General features: G+C 44.3%; 1 long non-coding RNA gene and 1 pseudogene across 2 annotated transcripts in view; one reads left to right on the top strand and one right to left on the bottom strand.

Moving 5' to 3' along the window:
• LOC140917244 (uncharacterized) overlaps positions 1-19,585 on the top strand; it is a 105,738-nt gene that overhangs the window by 58,029 nt on the left and 28,124 nt on the right. The window lies entirely within an intron of this gene.
• On the bottom strand, positions 14,637-15,772 carry LOC144930885 (28S ribosomal RNA; annotated as a pseudogene).

Genomic DNA, 19,585 nt, shown 5'->3' with positions numbered 1-19,585 from the left:
AGGCTGTCTTATCACAACCCCGGCAATGAGGGCATTTTGGAGGCAGGGCTGGATTAACGCAGGGGCTTTAGGGGCTGCAGCCTCGAGCTAAGGGGGACCCCGGCACAGCCAGGCTCAGGCAGGCTGCCTGCATGCATGGCCTCACACTGCTCCTGGAAGCGGATGGCTGCTGGTATATCTCTGCGGCCCCCGGCTTGGGGGGAGGCAGTTCCGCGTGCTGCCCCATCTCCAGCACTGTCCCCACAGCTCCCATTGTCCGGGAACCAGCCAATGGGAGCTGTAGTGGTGGCGCTTGCGGGCATGGGCAGCGCACGGAGACACGCTGTCCCCCTCCCCCTAGGAGCATGCAGAGACGTGCCAGTAGCCAGCAGCTTCCTGCCTGAGTCCTGCTGCGCTGCCGCCTGTAGTAAGTGCCTCCCGGCCGGAGCCTGTATCTCATACCCCCTCCTGCACCCCAACCCCTGCCCCAGGTCAGAATCCCCTCCTCTACCAAACTCCTACCCAGAGCCTGCACTCCTCACCCTCTCCTGCACCCCAACACTGTGCCCCAGCCTGGAGCCCCTCCTGCACCCAAACTCCCTCCCAGAAATCAACTAATATAACAGCTGTTCTAAGGTCAGAAGTAGGCTATTTTGAATTAACTTAACTATATTCTACATGTTTTAAGACTGAAATGTAACCACAGAATGGCTTTATGTTAATTAAAAGGCAAGTTTAGTATAGCGTTAATAGCCTTGATGCCATAATTTTGATCATTTTGTTTTAAATTAGGAAAAAGACATATACAAGGACCTCACAAAATCTCATAGCCCTGGGCCCACAGGCGAGTTAATCCGGCCCTGTTTTGAGGTCAGTCTAGAGTTGGAGGGGTCATGTCAGGACAGGAGAACAGTCTCCTTGGCTTATGCAGCCACAACATCAGCTGCTGAAGGGTAAAGAGCAGCCCATAGAATGTGTGGGGATAAGGAGAATTGTAAGTCAAAGCAGCTCCTACCCCCAGAGAAGCCCATCTTAAGGTCTTTATGTTCCTCCTCTCCCTGGGCTATGCCTTTGCCTCCTGGAGGTGCAGTGCAAAATCCCACCTTAAGTATTCATTGTCTTGCATCTAAGTGCTTGTGCTTTGTAACTGGTGTGATAGATAACAGCTTTTTGTCACCTGCAACTTGTGATGTGGTAGGGTTTTTTAAATAAATTGTTTTGGTTTTGAGATCCATATTGGGGATGGGCCTGAGCTGCCAAATTCAGATCGATGCTACCCAAAAGTTTTTGGGGTATTTTGTTTTCTAATATGCAGACATCATTCACTGACTTTAAGGGAGGCAGCTGACAGAACAGACCCCAGCAGTGTCAGAGAGGATATTCTCAGGAACTTCCTGTTCATGTTAAAGAAGTTTCATGGATAATACTCTGTGCAAGAAGAATAGGCATATACCACCACCTCAGCACCCCTCAAGCTTGAAATGTTTGGGAAGTTTCTTTTTATTCAAGCCCAGTCAGAAAGAGAAAATCCCATTAAAACAAATTGGATTGCTTTTAGTATTTCTGTGCCATACAATTACACACACTAATGCTCTCTGTTTGAGAATCCAGAAATGAAAATAATCCCCCTTTTCTTGCACTGTATTTGCAAATCCACCAGATTGATCTTTTTGACCATAAATAGACTGATTTACCAAGGCAATGCATGATTAATCACAATCATCCATTTTATAATTGGTATCAGGCCATATTCTCGGGCATGGCAAGAAAAATTTACTTTTCATATCTGAACACTCAACCTGTGTATGTCCAGCAAATGACCAAGGCACTCACAGTAATATGAATATGCATTGGGGTGAACTCAATGATTCTACAGATCCCATGTCCTACTGTTTTTTGGAGACTTTGGATGTAACATTCTCATAAGTGTCACATTGGTGGGGTCAATCACTCTCTCCTTAAAGCCTGAATCTACTGAGGATTTAAGTTCCTCTGATAACTAATGCAGGAGATAAAAGTGATGCAGCCTTGAATGGTACAAGAGCTGAATACCCTTCAGATGGGATTGAAATTGCTACTCCAGATTATTTTCAGCAGACGGGGGGGAGAGAGGGGGGTCATATAAGGTTCAACAGATTTGGATCTTCCACCTTGATATTTCTTGAGGTTATAAAGATGCATACGAGCAAACACTTGGGAGAAAATACAAAAGAAGTATATGCTCGGTAAGAGTGCAACAAGCTATTTGCCAGAGATTTAATTGCAGGTAAAGAAGCCATTGTAAAGGTTCTTTAAAAACTAGAGCTGGTAGCTTTTTTCACACAACAGGCTCATAACTGACCGTAATTTAATGCTGTGTGTCAGAGGTCTGCCAAAGGGCTCAAGGTCTTGAGCTCTGGAACATCTCTAAGCCTACTAAGTGAAGTGACCACACAGTGCTCAGAAACCCTCCATTCTCTACTCCTCTCATTTGGGAGTCTGTGAAAGGATGAGAGACCAGAACAGGGAGGAAGAAGTGGAATTAACTCCCATTAACCTAAAGAGGTGTCTATCAGTCCCTGAATGAGTTTGCCTTTGTTTATGTTCTAAATAATGGATGTTGTCACTACTACATTTTTAAAGGCTTTAAAAATCACTTTTTGAAGTCTAAAAGTATCTATTTTTTTTGTCCTTGATATCCCAGAAACACCCCTGAGGAGGACATCACACAGAGAGAGAGAGAGAGAGAGAGAGAGAGAGTTCGTGCAGGGGCGGGCAAACTTTTTGGCCTGAGGGCCACATCGGGTTTCCAAAATTGTATGGAGGGCTGATTAGGGGAGGCTGTGTCTCCCCAAACAGTCAGGTGTGGCCCAACCCTGATCTCCTATCCGACCGCCCCCTGCTTCTCTCCCCCTGACGGCTCCCCCGGGACTCCTGCCCCATCCAACCCCCCTGTTCCCTGCCCTCTGACCGCCCTGACCCCTATCCACAGCCCCGCCCCCTGGCCACCCCCCAAACTCCTCTGCCCTCTATCCAACCCTTCCTGTCCCCTGGCGGCGCTACATCCATGCCGCCCAGAGCACCGGCTCAGGCCACGGCTCTGCAGCTGCGCTGCCCGGCCGCCCAGAGCATTGCACCAGCAGTGCAGCGCGCTGAGGCTGCAGGGAAGGGGGATCTGCGGGGGAGGGGATGGGGACTAGCCTCCAGGGCCAGGGGTCAGAGGCCAGGCAGGAGGGTCCCACAGGCCGGATGTGGCCTGCAGGCCGTAGTTTGCCCACCTCTGGTCTACAGAATATTCAATTCTACTGGACAGTTTCAGAACAAACAGAAATCAAACTTTCCCTCACTCCCCTTACAAATCACTTCACTGTGGTGACTTGGGTTCCAGTGTGATTTAAGTACAATGTGATTTAAGGACAGAAATAGTGTGTTTTAATTTATCAGCTGGTTTCAATTTTCAAAAAGAAAAGGAGTACTTGTGGCACCTTTTTGCCAATACAGACTAACACGGCTGCTACTCTGAAACCTTTCAATTCTCAGTCTCTGTTTCTTTGGCAACAACAACAACACTACACTGCATTCTACAGTACATTGCATCTGAGGAGCTCCAACTTTACAAATTACAAACACAAGTTAATTAAGTGACTTTATGAAAATGGCCTTGCAGGGTTCTTTCTGATTCCATATCAAATGTGTTTATTTTCCAAGTTAGCAAATATTGTGTTTAGCTGCCAGCCCAACAAACCTACGCTGGGCTCCTCTGAGTGTTCACCTGGGTTCTATCCATCCCACATCATCATCACAAGCAACAGAGGGGTCTGCAGACCACGTTAGACTCTCAGATACATCAATGCAACCCTGGTGTCTTTGCGTGATGCCCTCAGTGACACCTGTGTATTCTCACTGTTTTTAAGTGGGTCATGAATGGAAAATTTAAAGATACACTGGGACAGCTAAAAACACAGTTAATCTGACAGAACCTCTACTGTTGATTTTGATGTATAAGCTGTGAAGAACCCATCTTGCCTGTCAGAGCCCAGGCAGCTGGTCATGTCCCTTTGATTGCAAATTTTGATTGAACATTTGAGTAATTGAGTTTGACTCACAGGAATAGTTACAGAAAGCAGATTGCAAACTCATGTGTGAGCATTAATGGAAGGCAAATTTCAAACACACTAAACCAGAGGTGGGCAAACTACGGCCCACAGGCCACATCCGACCCGCGGGACCTTCCTGCCTGGCCCCTGAGCTCCTGGCCCGGGAGGCTAGTCCCCAGCCCCTCCCCTGCAGCCTCAGTGCGCCACGCCACCGGCGCAATGCTCTGGGCGGCCGGGCAGCACAGTTGCAGAGCCGCAGCCTGACCCAGTACTCTGGGTGGCATGGCTCTAGCGCCGCCAGCCACTGGTGCTCCAGGCAGCGCGGTAAGGGGCGGCGGGGGGGTTGGAGAGAGGGCAGGGGAGTTCGGGGGTGGTCAGGGAGCAGGGGTGTGGATAGGGGTCGTGGCAGTCAGAGGGCGGGGAACAGGGGGGTTGAATGGGGGCAGGAGTCCCGGGAGGCAGTCAGGAAGGAGAGTGGGGGTTGGATGGGGTGGCAGGGGGCAGTCAGGGATGGTGGGGCAGGGGACAGGGAGCAGGGGGTGGTGGACGGGGTAGGAGTCCCGGGGGGGCCGTGAGGGGATGGGGGGTTGGATGGAGCAGGAGGCCCAGGGGAGCCGTCAGGGGGCAAGAAGCGAGGGGGTCAGATGGGAGGCGGGGGCTTGGCCACACCTGACTGTTTGGGGAGACACAGGCTCCCCTAACCGGCCCTCCATACAATTTTGGAAACCCAATGTGGCCCTCAGGCCAAAAAGGTTGACTGCCCCTGTTCTAGACTGTGTATTTGTTTCAATGCTCTTCTAATTTCTGACAGGGACATTATATCTCTTTGTTGTTAGCTAGAATTGTTTCTCTTATAAAACAACTAAATGCTTGCTATTAGGCAGGGTTTTTTGGCTATCACAGCTCTGCTGTTAATGCAGACTAGATGTCATATTACACCTGGTCCTTTCCCACAGATGTTTTTAATTCCACTAATTATGCCACAGACTCACTTGCCAAATTATACTGTCAACTCAACCTTCTGGTCATTACAGGCTGTCTCACACCCTTGTGTATGTCCTTCATGCTGTGTTTTTCTCACCAGTCTGCCTACACTTCTTTCTCCCTCATATACACATATGCACGCATGTCTTTAAGACCTGAATAATCCTTTGTCAACAACTGATGAGCCTCAGAGAAAAGAAGAAAAGGAGTACTTGTGGCACATTAGAGACTAACCAATTTATTTGAGCATAAGCTTTCGTGAGCTACAGTTCACTTCATCGGATGCATACTGAAGGATGATTGCTTGCTACCTTTTAACGCCATCTGAATGTGATCATTCAGAGCTACAAATTGAAAAAGTTGTCAATCCTTAATGTTTTCAATTAAAAATTTCTGTAACACGCAGGGAGTGACTAATAAATGAAGCAATAGCGCCTAGAAATGCCACAGACTTCTGGAGTTTTGCAGAAATCATTTCTGCAAATGGCAAATAAATAAATTAGCCCTGTCTAACGTACTAAGGGCTAGGCTGCACTTTTGCACTCTGCCCAGGGCAGGACTGATGTGTAGCTGTCTGCCAGAGCAGCAGTAGAAGGAAGGAGTGTTATCTTTTTGAGATAATGAGCCCCTTTCCTGCTTGTCCCTTGCTGCAGGAAGTAGTAATCTGCTACTGGCCCTTGGTTCCTATCTCCTCTCCCTTCCCACCCCAGACACAGACTGGTTCAGCAGCTCCCTGCCGCTCCCCACCCACAAGTTTGAGGGAGGAAGTAGAGGACATTCAGCACCAAGGTACGCCTGCACTCAGACCATACAGAGGTATGAGAGCTGATGTTACTTTCCGTTATGTCTCCGCTCAGGCATGCAGCTTAAACCACTATCTGGTCCTCTGTGATTTTGAAGCTGTGTGACAGGGCACCCTTGCCCCGCACTAGATGGGAAGGTGTTAACCCTACATTGTGGGCTGAGTAAGCCACACCCCCTTTACCTGACTGGGCATGCTCCAGGTGTACCAGTATAAGAGAGAGCAACTCGGCTCAGTTGGGGTTGACTTCTATGGAAGAAGGATGTGTTTCAGCTGAGTGGCAGCCTGCAACTGTAGGAAGCCAGGGATGTGGCAGCTCAGACAGATGCCAAAGCAACCCTTGCAGGGTTTAGAGGTGCTGGAGAAGGGAAAGACTGGAGAACTAGAGGTAACAGGGATGATGGCAGGAAGCAGCCCAGGGGAATCAAACAGTGGATTGGTGAGTGAGCTGAAGCCCTGAGTCTGCATGTTTTGGTTGGAGCCTTCCTTGCTGACTCAGTGGCCTGCGCTATGACCACTAACAGGGCCCTGGGCTGGGGTCTGGTGGAGAGAGAGGGCCTGGACCCCTCAGCTGGGGGTGCACCATTCCCCTTGTGCCTGGCAGGGGCTGATTGTATTGACTCTGGCTGCTAGGCCTTACTGCCCTGTGGACAGGGGCAAAGGTATTGACTTGGACCACTAGGCATCACTGCCCTGCGAGAAGGGGTGGATTTCCTGACTCTGGCCATTGGGCCTCACTACCCTGCGAGAAGGGGCAGATTGACTGATACTTGACAAAGGTGAATTTATGGATTCCCGTCACTATGGCCCTACTGATACGGGTGAGTATATTAACTTGGGCGGGGAAGGACATAGACATAAGATACATACACCCCACTCTTATTCACTAAGAGAGATGTAAGCACTTGCCCGGTGCAGGGCAGGGTTTCCCCCAACCCTGTCACAAGCAGTTCTGCATTAAGACCTAGAAAGCCAAGTTTGCTAGCTTGGGTGTTATGTCTGTACACTAACTGGTCCTGAAATCTGTGATAATTTTAAAACCATTTATTAAACCAAATGTTTGGCATTGAATGTAAGTTTAGGGCCAGATTCTGATGTGCTTAGTTAAGATGAGTAACTCCTTACTCTGTGACTAGCCCTACTGATTTCAGTGTCACATTGGTCAATGACAATAACAGGATCAGAATCTGGGCTGTAAGGCAACTGTAGTCCCTGATACTCAATAGGTGTAAGAGCTGTGGTAGGCCCCGTACGTGATTTCATAGATGATCCAGGGATTAGCCCAGGAATGTTTCCTCCTCTCATCAAATGTGGAATTTCTCCGACCCCCTAAAAATCACACCCACAGAAAGGCATAGATGAACAAACTTTATTACTGCACTAGTGATATCAGGCCTCACTCTGTGCTCACAACAGATTAAATTAGGAGGAGCACCACAAAACCAATCTGAAGGCCAGGCCCTGCCACTCTTGTTCCCCTTACTGTGTGAGTGACCCCCTTGGAATCCTATACAGTGTGAGTAAGGGTGAGAACTGCGTCCTTACCTTGTAGGAGCCCTGAGGCACTGGACAGCACTGACTGGACAGCCTCAGGCACCCCGTAAGCACTTAACACACAAAAAATAGTAACAATGGGCCTGATTCTCTTCTCACTGGAACCCGAGCCTAAGGGAATTTCAGTGAGATTTAGACATTTAAATTCCTTAGGTTCCTTTGAAAACCTCAGCCTTGCGTTGAGCCTGATTCTGCTCTGGAACTGGATTATTTGGGTAGTTTGTGTATTTCAGCCATCTTGAACAGTGGGATCAGACTGGTCCCTTTCACTTTCTGCCTGGGCCTGCACTAGCGTGCTGCTGCTGCTTGGATTTCTGCCATGGCAGGAGGGAGTTTAAATAGAGGCCTAGGTTGATTGACATTTAGAATATAAATTTTTTAAAGCACTTTTCAAAATAAACCCAAGAAATCTGGGCCAAACCCTTCCTAGAAAGCATCCCTGTAACATAAATGTGTAGCTGTGGCTTTTTTTAAAGAAATCCCTTTAAAATCTGTCACAAAAATTAGAAAGCAATCTCTAATTACTATGGTTTATCAAATCAAATTAGTGTCAAGATGGAAATGATTACTGTTGACAGGTCTCCTTTAAATTACTCAGCAAACATTAAGGGTATGAGCAGCACAGGGACTCTGACAATAATACAGTCAGTCTTCTGGGAAGGGGGACACTTATGGTGGGTGATGCTGGAGCTCTGCCTTCTCTGTGTCCTCTTTACGCACAGCTATAAATAATATTCTTCATTTCCCTCTGTCATTCATTATAAACCAGCAGGCTCCCAATACTGACAATAGAGATTTTGGATCAGTTGAAAAAACAGTCATTACTGGTATGTTACAAACCACAGAAGTGAAAAAAATAAGATCTGCTTTATTAAAGAATAAAATATGCAAACAAAGATGGAGACTCAAACAATAACAAAAAATAGCAATTCTAAATTTTCCCCTTCTCCATCAGCTGGAGGAACTGCTACTCAAAAGAGACAGGTAAAAGATGTGGCTGATAAGGTGTGTGTAATAAGCCATGCTGCCATCTAGTGATGAAATTGTAACACTATTTTAACAAGTTAACACTAAGCTTTCAGATATATTGCAGATTCCCAAATGTCACTTATGCTAATTATGTCTCTTAACCTGTATTGCCTAGTTTCAGTGACAGAATCTCTGCAAGGTCCTCTATATTGTTATGAGATTCATTTATTTGTACCTATTGAGATTTTCCTGGCAATATGTGGCTGACAGTAAGTAATAATCTATCTTTTATCAGTGTTTTTCAGTCCTAAGAATTTTTTCAACCCCAGTGAATATACACTTACTATAGTACCATTTGGGGGGGGGGGGAAACAAGGACAGAGTTCAACTCCTTTGTCAGCTAATTGTAGCTAATACACAGTTAATTAGTGGAGGCTTGTGTGAGCCCAAACACAGCTTGTCAGCCAAAGTGATGTAATTATATTATTTGTAGTGTGTTGTTGGTCTCTGTATATGAGACGGACAAGGTGGGTGAGGTAATATCTTTTATTGGACCAACTTCGGTTGGTGGAAGAGACAAGCTCTTGAGCCTCGCAGAACTTTGTCAGGTTGGGAAAAGGTATCCCAAGTGTCACAGCTAAATACAAGGTGGGACAGATTGCTAAGTAAAAGGGTTCAGTACATCTTCTAAGAAGAACAGCTCTCTGAAGCTCAGAGGTTTGCCTCTTCCACCAACAGAAGGTGATTATAGTATGTGATTTAAAAATTAAACTATAGTTATTTTATTTTTTTTCCCCTGAAGAAGTCCATAATATGTACACTTCTTGGATTTTCAGCATATCAGTGCTTTGCATTTCTGATCCTGAGGCATTAACACTTCAGAGGTTAAAAGTCAGATAAACAGCTCTATCTAGTGGCAATTTCAATAATTGCATCAGAAATGAAGGGCACTATTCCTAACAGAATTCAAACCCATGTGTTGAATCTCAAATGAATTTAGAAATAGCTGGCCAGCTTTTGCATGTGCTGTATGTTTTAAGTGATTCTCTTGGAGGTATATAGACTTAACCCCTACAGCCATATTCTGACATTATTTACTCTTATGCTTTGAGAGAGGGCTGCTCTATTCAGCTGGCATAAATTTTGCAGCAAATCCCCCTGACGTTTTGCCATTTGTTAAATTATGCATCTTGTATAGAGATGGCAAACACCAAAAACATTTGTGGTTTAGATTTGGGTTGACTAAGCATCCAGAAGTTCAGATGCTTATCGGAACTGTAATCCTCTCTCCAGCTTGTGATTCTGGCCTGGAAATCTCATGGAAGCAAACTGCTGTTTCTTCCCTTCTCCCCACTCACTACCCTCCCCCGCCCTTCGTTTTCTTTGTTTTTAAGATTTCTGGGCCTTCTCCATCTGACCCTGGCCAAAAGAATATATGTGATGATTCTCGGTTGGAAACCAGAAATGACAATAATCATCTACCTGAAGTGTTGGAACCTCCAAAAAGTCTGGCTCAAAACTTTTGAGAAAATGGGTTCAGGAGACCCTTATTTCTCTGGACTAGTTCTCCCTTCGCTAGACTCTTGGGGCTAGATTATGTCTGTAAAGTAAGGGGCGGTGGGGAGGCAAGTGTTTTAGTGTGGAGCGATGCCCCAAAGGAGCGCTAGGAGGCTTGTGCACAGTAACCTCCCACACTGTACTGGTCACATCCTGGGCCGCTGCAGCAGGAGAGTAGAGAGACTTGGTCACATCTTCCCTGCCCTCTGCACCCTGCTCTTCAGGATGATTTGTGCCCTTGAAGGGTAGGGAGGGATTGTAATTTTGCATGATCCTGCCTAGCCCCTGAGCAGATTCTGGTTGTGCTTGGGCTCATAGGAAGCCAGCCAGTCCCATACATATATTCAGAGAAATAAATGAGCATATGCATTAACTAGAGTTCCCTAGACCTCTTTAACTTGTATACTAATCCTAAGGCTATCTCTCTCTGTCCCATACATCCCACACTTTTCTTACCACGTTATCTTAACAAGAACTACTAAGCACCAAGATTAGAGGAAGCAATAAAATCTGAACTGAATTTATTTTTTCCTAACAAAGATGGAATGTTAAAACAGGCAGTTACAAATAAATTTCATTAAAACATCTTGCCCTGTGAATTGTCTATTGGTAAATGTTCATTCTCTGAAGGTTAGAATGGACTGTGTTCAAGGGATAAACGTTAAATAACCTTTTTTCTTTTAATGATCATGAAGTCTATTTAATGACAAACTAAATTAATATTTTGCATAAACTGTGAGATGGCTAACTATAACTCAGAACACACAATGGAAAATGTAACATTAAAATGTACGTGTAAATGCACATGTATGTGGTGCCTATAAAACGCAGCCTGCTGATCTGGCTAGACAGGTGACAAGCTATGACTGTTCTTTTTCCTTCTCCCTTCCTCCCCATTTCTAACCCTAATGTTAAAAAACAACCTACAATGTCTGTAACTAACAAAGCTGTGCCAGTTCTTCAACAGACTTCTTTGCAAAGGTGGTTGAAACTCAGAATTTCTGTTCCATGTGAAAATTCTTGTTAAATCCTGCACCACAGAACAGCTGCACTATGGAACTCGGCATGAGCAAGGACTGGAGGACTTGAACAGATACGCAGAAATAAATGATAACCAAACCTGCAGTTTGCAAATTACCCTGCATGGAAACCATTCAGGACCTTCAAGCTACTTCTCTATATCTGGACTTGCACCTTCTCTGAGTTCACTGTAAATGGTTTCCATTGTACATTCATCCTACCGATCCAGGCTGTTTTCTACAGGGAATCAGATTGGATCTGATATATTGGGTTTTCCAGCTACACTTATCTTGCATTTTTAAAGCTGTAAGTCTTGGATCCTGCCTCCTTTTTCTCAATTCAACCCCTTGTGCTGGGTTTTCTTTATTACATCTCCTTTTATAAGCTCTGACTCATTTCACTCTTTGTGTTCTCTCTTGGCACCTTCACATAGTCACTGACTGCCAATTCCTTGCAATCCTCGCATCGTTTTCTGCATTCAGTATGTTTCTTGGCTGCCTGTCAATTCAGTCTTTAACCTTTAGTATTTCCTGTCTCTATTCTCAGAATTTTTTTCTCTTTAATATTACTAATCACTTTATTCCTTCTTTTGCCCCATCTAGGGCTTTCCCTTGATCAACAGGAAAACAAGAATATTTTCTTGTATTTGGATCTGGTTGAATTCAGAAGGGGCTAAAAAGGGATTCATTTGCACATGCTTCCCAGGACTTTCACCAAAGACTTTATTTTTTAACTCTGTCTTCATTTTCAAAGTTTTAACAGGTTTACAAATAATAGCCTTGTAAATATCGGAGACAATGCAGTAACCATTATAACAATGGGCTGTTTCTTGTAGAAACATTATACAGTAGTAAAAAGAAAAGGAGTACTTGTGGCACCTTAGAGACTAACCAATTTATTTGAGCATGAGCTTTCGTGAGCTACAGCTCACTTCATCGGATGCATACCGTGGAAACTGCAGCAGACTTTATATATACACAGAGAATATGGAACAATACCTCCTCCCACCCCACTGTCCTGCTGGTAATAGCTTATCTAAAGTGATCATTGTTGTAGTAGTAGTAGTAGTAGTAGTAGTAATCATTGGCACCCACTATTTAGCATAGTGTCATCATGTTTAGAGTGAGCATCTCTTCACTGCTCATGACATGTTTCTAGTGATTTTATTAAATTGAATGCATTCTCTGGTTACGTACATTTAACACACCAGGCATGCCTATCAAATGTGTGGTTGTTTTGGTTGGTTGGTTTTTTTTAAAGGGACAGGTGTGCTGGGGTTTTTTGCTGGTGAATGTACTTTGAGTATTGAATAATTGGTAACCAAATTTGCCTTTTTTTTTTTTTTGCTGGGTATATAATTGGTGCATTAATTTTTCCATAGCTACTGCCTCCCATATTTTTTTGAACCATTCTTCTAGAGATGCAGCTGCCTCTTATTAGAAACACTCAAAGATTAAATGCTCAGATATTGCAGTGATAGGTGTGTGCTTAAAATCATACAGTAGATTGTAGGCGGAACGTCAGGAAGGCAAGGAATATATGGCTGCCTATAAAAGAGATTTGTTTCAACTTCTGATCGTTTTATTTTCTTCCCCATTTGCTGGGCAGAGGGTTTCCTATAAAGAACCATATGAAATGGAGTCAGAGGTACTAGCAAAATTAATTTACCGGGGGAACAAATTCTGTTTTTCTGGCTGCAACACTTTGACATTTCCTGCAAAGCTGCAACTATTATGTGGATTGGGATTTATATATATTTGTTCCATTTTACTGACTGCCCTCCTCTCTGTTAAATGTATTCAGACACTGAGTCAGCATACCAGACAATCTTCTAAAATATGTATTCCCTGAGCTCACTGTTATCTTGACATCCTACTGCATTTCTTCTGTTTGCATTTTGCATCAAGCAACTAATTAATTATTTTGGAAATTTGACCTAAACTACTATAAATAATTAAATAACTAGTGTTAATTTGTATTTTGCTAGCACCTAAAGGCTGCCAGCTGAGGATCCACTGTGCTAGGAACTGCACTTGCATGCACATATACACATAAAACAGTCCCTCCCTGAAAGTCTGCAGGCTTTAACTTTTCTAAATCTAACAGAAAATGGTTAGGAGACGGGATGAATTATCTCCATTTTACAGATGGGGAACTGAGGCCTAGAGAGATTAAAGCTCCAGTCTTACAAACGCTTACTGGTGCTTAGAGTTAAGAATATGTGTAGTCTTATTGACTTAACTGGGACTACACACGTTTAAATTTAACCATGTGCATAAAGGTTTGCAGGACTGGAGCCTAAGGCTACATCTACACTGCCATAAGACCCACAGTATAGTCATGGCTGGCCCTGGTCGGCTGACCCAGGCTTGTGGGGCTCAGGCAGCAGGGCTAGAAATTGACGTCTAAAGGATGGGGCTCGGGCCCTCAAATACTATAGGGGGAGTGGGTCTCAGAGCCTGAGATCCAGCCTGAGATTGAACATGTACACTGCAATTTTGAGTCCCACAGCCAGAGTCCTGCATAGACCTACCCTAAATTTACACATGTAGTTTGTGTCCAAGTTGGTAGCTGAACCCAGATATAGAGGTGGGTACAATTTTTTTTTGGTGATTAGTAAAATCTCATTAGCCAAGAAAAACACAATGATTTTTTTTCCACCTTCAGATTTTTTTCATTTGGCTGCCGAAATAGAAAGTGATTTATCTGCTCAGCTCTACCCAGATCTCTTTATTCCCAGTCCAATGTCTTAACCAAAAGGCCATCCTACAATATTAAAGAGGCAATTCCTCATTTTATGCCACTCGTTGTTATGTTGTAACAGAACTCTAAAAATGGACAAATTCTTTCTCGTTCTTTGAACATATACACAAATATCAGTATGATTTAGCTGTAATACTTTGGTTGTATTACACTGTCAGCTAGTTTAATCTCTATAAAAGCTATATTAAACAGTGTAGGGGTTTACATTAAGCTGTGACTGTTGCTAGTCAAATAATTCACTGTAAATTATTGAAAATGTAGACCTATTTTCCTGATTGTCAGCCAATTCTGGAAATACGTTCATTTGCCAAACAATTTGAGCCAGATTCAAAACTTGTTGAATTCAATAGGAATCTTTCCACTGAGTCAAATGGATTTAGGATCATGCCTATTTGAACAAATGTCTACTATGGATTGTTTACAATGGTCCTTTTGACTATTCTCTGATGGTGTGTGATTAGTCACCCAAGTCACATGGTATGGTTTCTGCTCCATGAATGGATTACAAAAACTTCTTAGTAATTATGTTCTGACTAAATATATTTTTGCTTTTGTTTGTAGACTCTTTATTGACATAAATATTATTGCTGTGTCAGGCAGAAAACCTGTCTGATTCATTGACGCTGCTGCCAGAAATGCTATTTCTGGAATAGCAGTGGTTAGTCCTGGTGGTTAGGTAGCTATAGGAGGGACCAAGTGTGGGATAATACACACCCTATTTTGTGTAACTCTTTCAGTCGTCACCGCTGGAACTCAAACCTTTCACTCAACAAACAGTCATTGGCCTTTACTGAAGAAAGGCCAGACAAATAGCTTGTGTTCATGGTGGGCTATTAAGCTTTAACCACAATGCAATTCTCACAGGATTTGTGGGCAATCAGTTTCACTCTTGATTTCCTTTCATCTTCATCTTGTGTGGTAGATTGTGGGCAGAAGTGTGAATTTCCACAATAGATCATGACAGGTTTCAGAGTAGCGGCCGTGTTAGTCTGTATTCGCAAAAAGAAAAGGAGTACTAGTAGCACCTTAGAGACGAACCAATTTATTTGAGCATAAGCTTTCGTGAGCTACAGCTCACTTCATCGGATGCATTCACAAAGAAAAGAGAACTCTTCCCTCGGGCTCCCGCTGGCTTCTCCAGGATCAGTTGTGTTACTGCACTGGATGCCTCGTGGTGCCCATCTCCGCCACTCTGGATTCGGGGATCTGAACCAGACTCCCTTTCGATCGGCTGAGGGCAACGGAGGCCATCGCCTGTCCCTTCGGAACAGCACTCGCCTATCTCTTAGGACCGACTGACCCATGTTCAACTGCTGTTCACATGGAACCCTTCTCCACTTCAGCCTTCAAAGTTCTCGTTTGAATATTTGCTACTACCACCAAGATCTGCACCTGCGGCAGCTCCACCTGGGCCCGCGCCCTAGGCTTCAAGGCACACCACAGCAGCCCTCCTACTCGTCACAGCATAGCCCCCGTGGCCAGCGATGGCCAGGTATGGGCCCAATGCTCCAGTGCCATCCATTTTCAGGGCTAGTTGATTAGGCAGGTGAGTTGTTACACACTCCTTAGCGGATTCCAACTTCCGTGGCCACCGTCTTGCTGTCTGTATCAACCAACACCTTTTCTGGGGTCTGAGCGTCGGCATCAGGCGCCTTAACCTGGCGTTCGGTTCATCCCGCAGCGCTAGTTCTGCTTACCAAAAGTGGCCCACTAGGCACTCTCATTCCACACCAGCAAGCCGGGCTTCTTACCCATTTAAAGTTTGAGAATAGGTTGAGATCGTTTTGGCCCCAAGACCTCTGATTCGCTTTACCACATAAAACTGCAGAGACGGAAGAGTGCCAGCTATCCTGAGGGGAAACGTCGGAGGGAACCAGCTACTAAATGGTTTGATTAGTTTTTTTCGCCCCTATACCCAGGTCGGATGACCGATTTGCATGTCAGAACCGCTACGGACCTCCACCAGAGCTTCCTCTGGCTTCACCCTGCCCAGGCATAATTCACCATCTCCACTGAATGCATCTGATAAAGTGAGCTGTGGCTCACGAAAGCTTATGCTCAAATTGGTTAGTCTCTAAGGTGCCACTAATACAATAGATCATGGTGTATGTTCAACAACTGTGCAAAGACAGCTGATTGGCAATTTATTAGGTCTTATCTAGATTAGGTTTGTTTGTCCTGGGATGACTACACTGAGTCCCTACTAGATATTTCCCTTATTTGGTAACGTGACTATAAGTTGTTAGTGCTTTTATAAATAATACTTTTCTGCTTACTGTAAAGGGTTGTCATTGACAGCAATGGGATTCCAGTGAAGTTACATGTTATATTCCACATCCTGCCAAAAGTGTTCACCACAGCTCAAGGTATTGCAATGAATAGCAAGGGAATTAATTATGACCTGTCACCTCTAGTGATGTGTTGCCAATGTCCGAAATTTAATCGTTGGACTAACATTAGGTATGTACTCCAGAGATTCATGGAAACTATTTTTTTTGGTTGTTGTACTGAAGAAATTCTAATCTTTAAGTGCAGTATACCTAGAAAATGTTCATGTTTTAAAGTACTCCGCAAATGGTCACTTCCATTTGAAACAATCATACTGAATGGAGCAAATGGATGCCTGATAAGTGAAAGCATCCTTAAATTTCACTGAAAGGAATCTGAAGAGGTATTAGATGGACTCTGTCTCTGTGGAAATAATTTTCAAGAGGGTAAAAGCAGGCCAGCAAAGCAAACTGAAAATGGTGTGATTACTGCTGTGGTACATGAAGTGAATGCTGGAAAGAAGTATTCTTAGTTGTAGCCAAGTTTCTGACAGTGGCTGGGTTCCCTGCCACTAGCTCAGCAGGGGTTCTGTTGAAACACACTGAGCCTGTCTCTGGTTCTACAACCACTTCTCTGCCAAGATTTCCCTGGGTCACTTCCTACCTGACTCTGTTTGCCATCTCCGCAGTCTCTCCCCTCTCTGTGGTGTCTCAAACCTGTATGCAGGGATCTGTCTCTGGTTGGTTGGTCTCCACGTCCTGGAATGCAGATAGTCCTCCCACAGGAGTCAGCAGCACACCTCCTTTCTCTCACCAGTGGTTAGCCTAGACTGAGCCACTCCGCTGCACTGGTGTGGGTTGATACAGCCCGTCACAGGGAGACAAAAGCGAAGTTATGGAATAAAGGATCAAGTGGTAGAGGCTCACAGATAGGTCTTGCAAAGTTGTTCCTCACGCATACTTACCACTGTAGTGGAGGTTCAGACAGCACTAAAAATGATGAAATGTGGAAGGCAGTGAGACTGCATGGTGTACCAACTGAGGCATTTAAAGTGTAGGCCATGAGGGAATGGTAGTCATTTTTCAATGTAATTCTCTGGAAAATTGCCCAGCAGGTGACCGAAGAGCACACTGGTCCCTACCTTCCACAGTAAAGGAGATGTGCAAGCATCCTAGAATCATAAAACTGAAAGGGACCTCCATAGGTCATCTAGTCCAGGCCCCTGCACTCAAGGCAGGACTAAGTATTATCTAGACCAGTGCTCCTCAAGCTATCTGATGTGGGGGACTGGCAATTTTTTTTTTCCAATGTGCGCGCAGACCAGCAGCCGATGGCTTGCAGGCAGGCACCAGTCCACGGACCACCGCTTTGAGTAGCACTGATCTAGACCATCCCTGACAGGTGTTTGTCCAACCTTCTCTTAAAAATCCCCAATGATGGCAATTCTACCGCCTCCCTAGGCAATTTATTCCAGTGCTTAGCCACTCTGACAGTTAGGAATATTTTCCCTAATGTCCAACCTAAATCACCCTTGCTGCAATTTAAGATTGTTGCTTCTTGTCCTATCCTCGGAGATTAAGAACAATTTTTCTCCCTCCTCCTTGTAACAACCTTTTATGTACTCTGTCTTCTCTTCTCCAGACTAAACAAACCCAATTTTTTCAATCTTCCTTCATAGGTCACGTTTTCTAGACCTTTAATCATTTTTTGTTCTTCTCTGGACTTTCTCCAAGTTGTCCACATTTTTCCTGAAATGTGGCGTCCAGAACTGGACACAATACTCCAGTTGAGGCCTGATCATCGCAGAGTAGAGCAGAAGAACTACTTCTTGTGTCTTGCTTACAATACTCCTGCTAATACATCCCCAAATTGATGTATTGATGTTTGCTTTTTTTTTTTTTTTTTTTTTGCAGCAGCATTACACTGACTCATATTTAGCTTGTGATCCACTATGACACCCCCTCCCCCCGCCCCGCCGATCCCTTTCCCCAGTACTCCTTCCTAGGCAGTCATTTCCCATTTTGTATGTGTTTTAACTGATTGTTCTTAAGTGTAGTACTTTGCATTTGTCCTTATTGAACTTCGTCCTATTTATTTCAGACCATTTCTCCAGTTTCTCCAGATCATTTTGAATTTTAATCCGATCCTCCAAAGCACTTGTAACCCCACCCAGCTTGATATCATCTGCAAACTTTAGAAGTGTACTCTCTCTATGCCATTAACTAAATCACTGATGAAGATATTGAAGGGAACTGTACCCAGAACTGATCCCTGCGGGACCCCATTCATTATGCCCTTCCAGCATGACTGTGAACCACAGATAACTACTTCTGAGAACAATTTTTCCAACCAGTTATGCACCCACCTTATAGTAGCTCATGTAGGTTGTATTTCCCTAGTTTATGAGAAAGTCATGCGAGACAGTATCCAAATCCTTACTAACATCAAGTTATATCATATCTATCGCCCCATCCCCACCCCATAAGGCTTGTTACTCTTGTCAACTATTAGGTTGGTTTGACGTGATTTGTTCTTGAAAAATCCATGCTGACTGTTACTTATCACCTCATTATCTTCTACGTGTTTGCAAATTGATTTCTTAATGTAGCAATTATTGACCCATCCTGTTAATGAGTCACACATGAAATGGATGGAAAGAATTGTCAAGAAAAGACTTTTGCAAGAACATGGCGCATCAAGTAATTGACAGCCAATTTGGATTTATGCCAGGAAGGTCAACAATTTAAATAGCTTGGCTCAGCTCAGTGTTGAGCCCTGATCAGCATGTGGATGTTAGGAGCTGCATGAATAGCACTTGGAATAAATGGAGGGAGTTGATTAGAATTCTTGTTAATTGGCTAGGCAGGCCACTACTACAACACAAACCTTCTAGCAGGTCAACAGCATGGGGGGCTAGTATTTGCCCTTAAGCTCCCCCACTATGGATTCACGCCCCCCCCCACCTTCCCAAATCTATCACTGGGGGTAATAATGACCCTCAAAATACTAGGAGGCAAATGTAAATGTACAAACAGAACAAGGTTTATTAAACAAAGGACCCCACAACCAATAACCATGAACAAACAGTAAAGCACTTGGCTGCTAACAGACAAATAGGCCTGAAGCCAAAGACCCCAAACAATATAGGTTTTTTGGTAGGTATACAGTAAATAAAGAAAACTAATCCATCACCATGTCACTGATGGACAGGATCACATAAGGATTTAGGAATACGACCCAGGAACACATAGTTTCTGATTTCTTCTGCTGTTCCTATCAGGAACAGGTAAGTAGGTCTGGTCTTGTCTTGACTTCACATCTCAACTTGGATCGCACACTAGGTACTGGACTGCCACTGAGGCAGACAGCGTGGAGTGCTGTGCTCTCAGTCCTTATATAATTTCCTACCTCTAGGCAGATTACACTTGCTACATGATCAGTTCCTGCCTTCGTTTAAACAGAGGGCCCCAACTTAAACAAGGAGGGGTACCAACATGGGGCCAAACAACCACCATAGTAAACAAAATGATTTAGGAATTGGCCCTACACTCTCGGCAATAAGAATATGCCAAGTAAACTCAAGAGCAAAGTGGGTAAGATGATTAGGCCAGCC

Source organism: Lepidochelys kempii, chromosome 9 (genome assembly GCF_965140285.1).
Source record: "Lepidochelys kempii isolate rLepKem1 chromosome 9, rLepKem1.hap1, whole genome shotgun sequence".
NCBI classification, from domain to species: domain Eukaryota; kingdom Metazoa; phylum Chordata; order Testudines; family Cheloniidae; genus Lepidochelys; species Lepidochelys kempii.
This window is presented reverse-complemented; position numbering and strand designations above follow the sequence as displayed.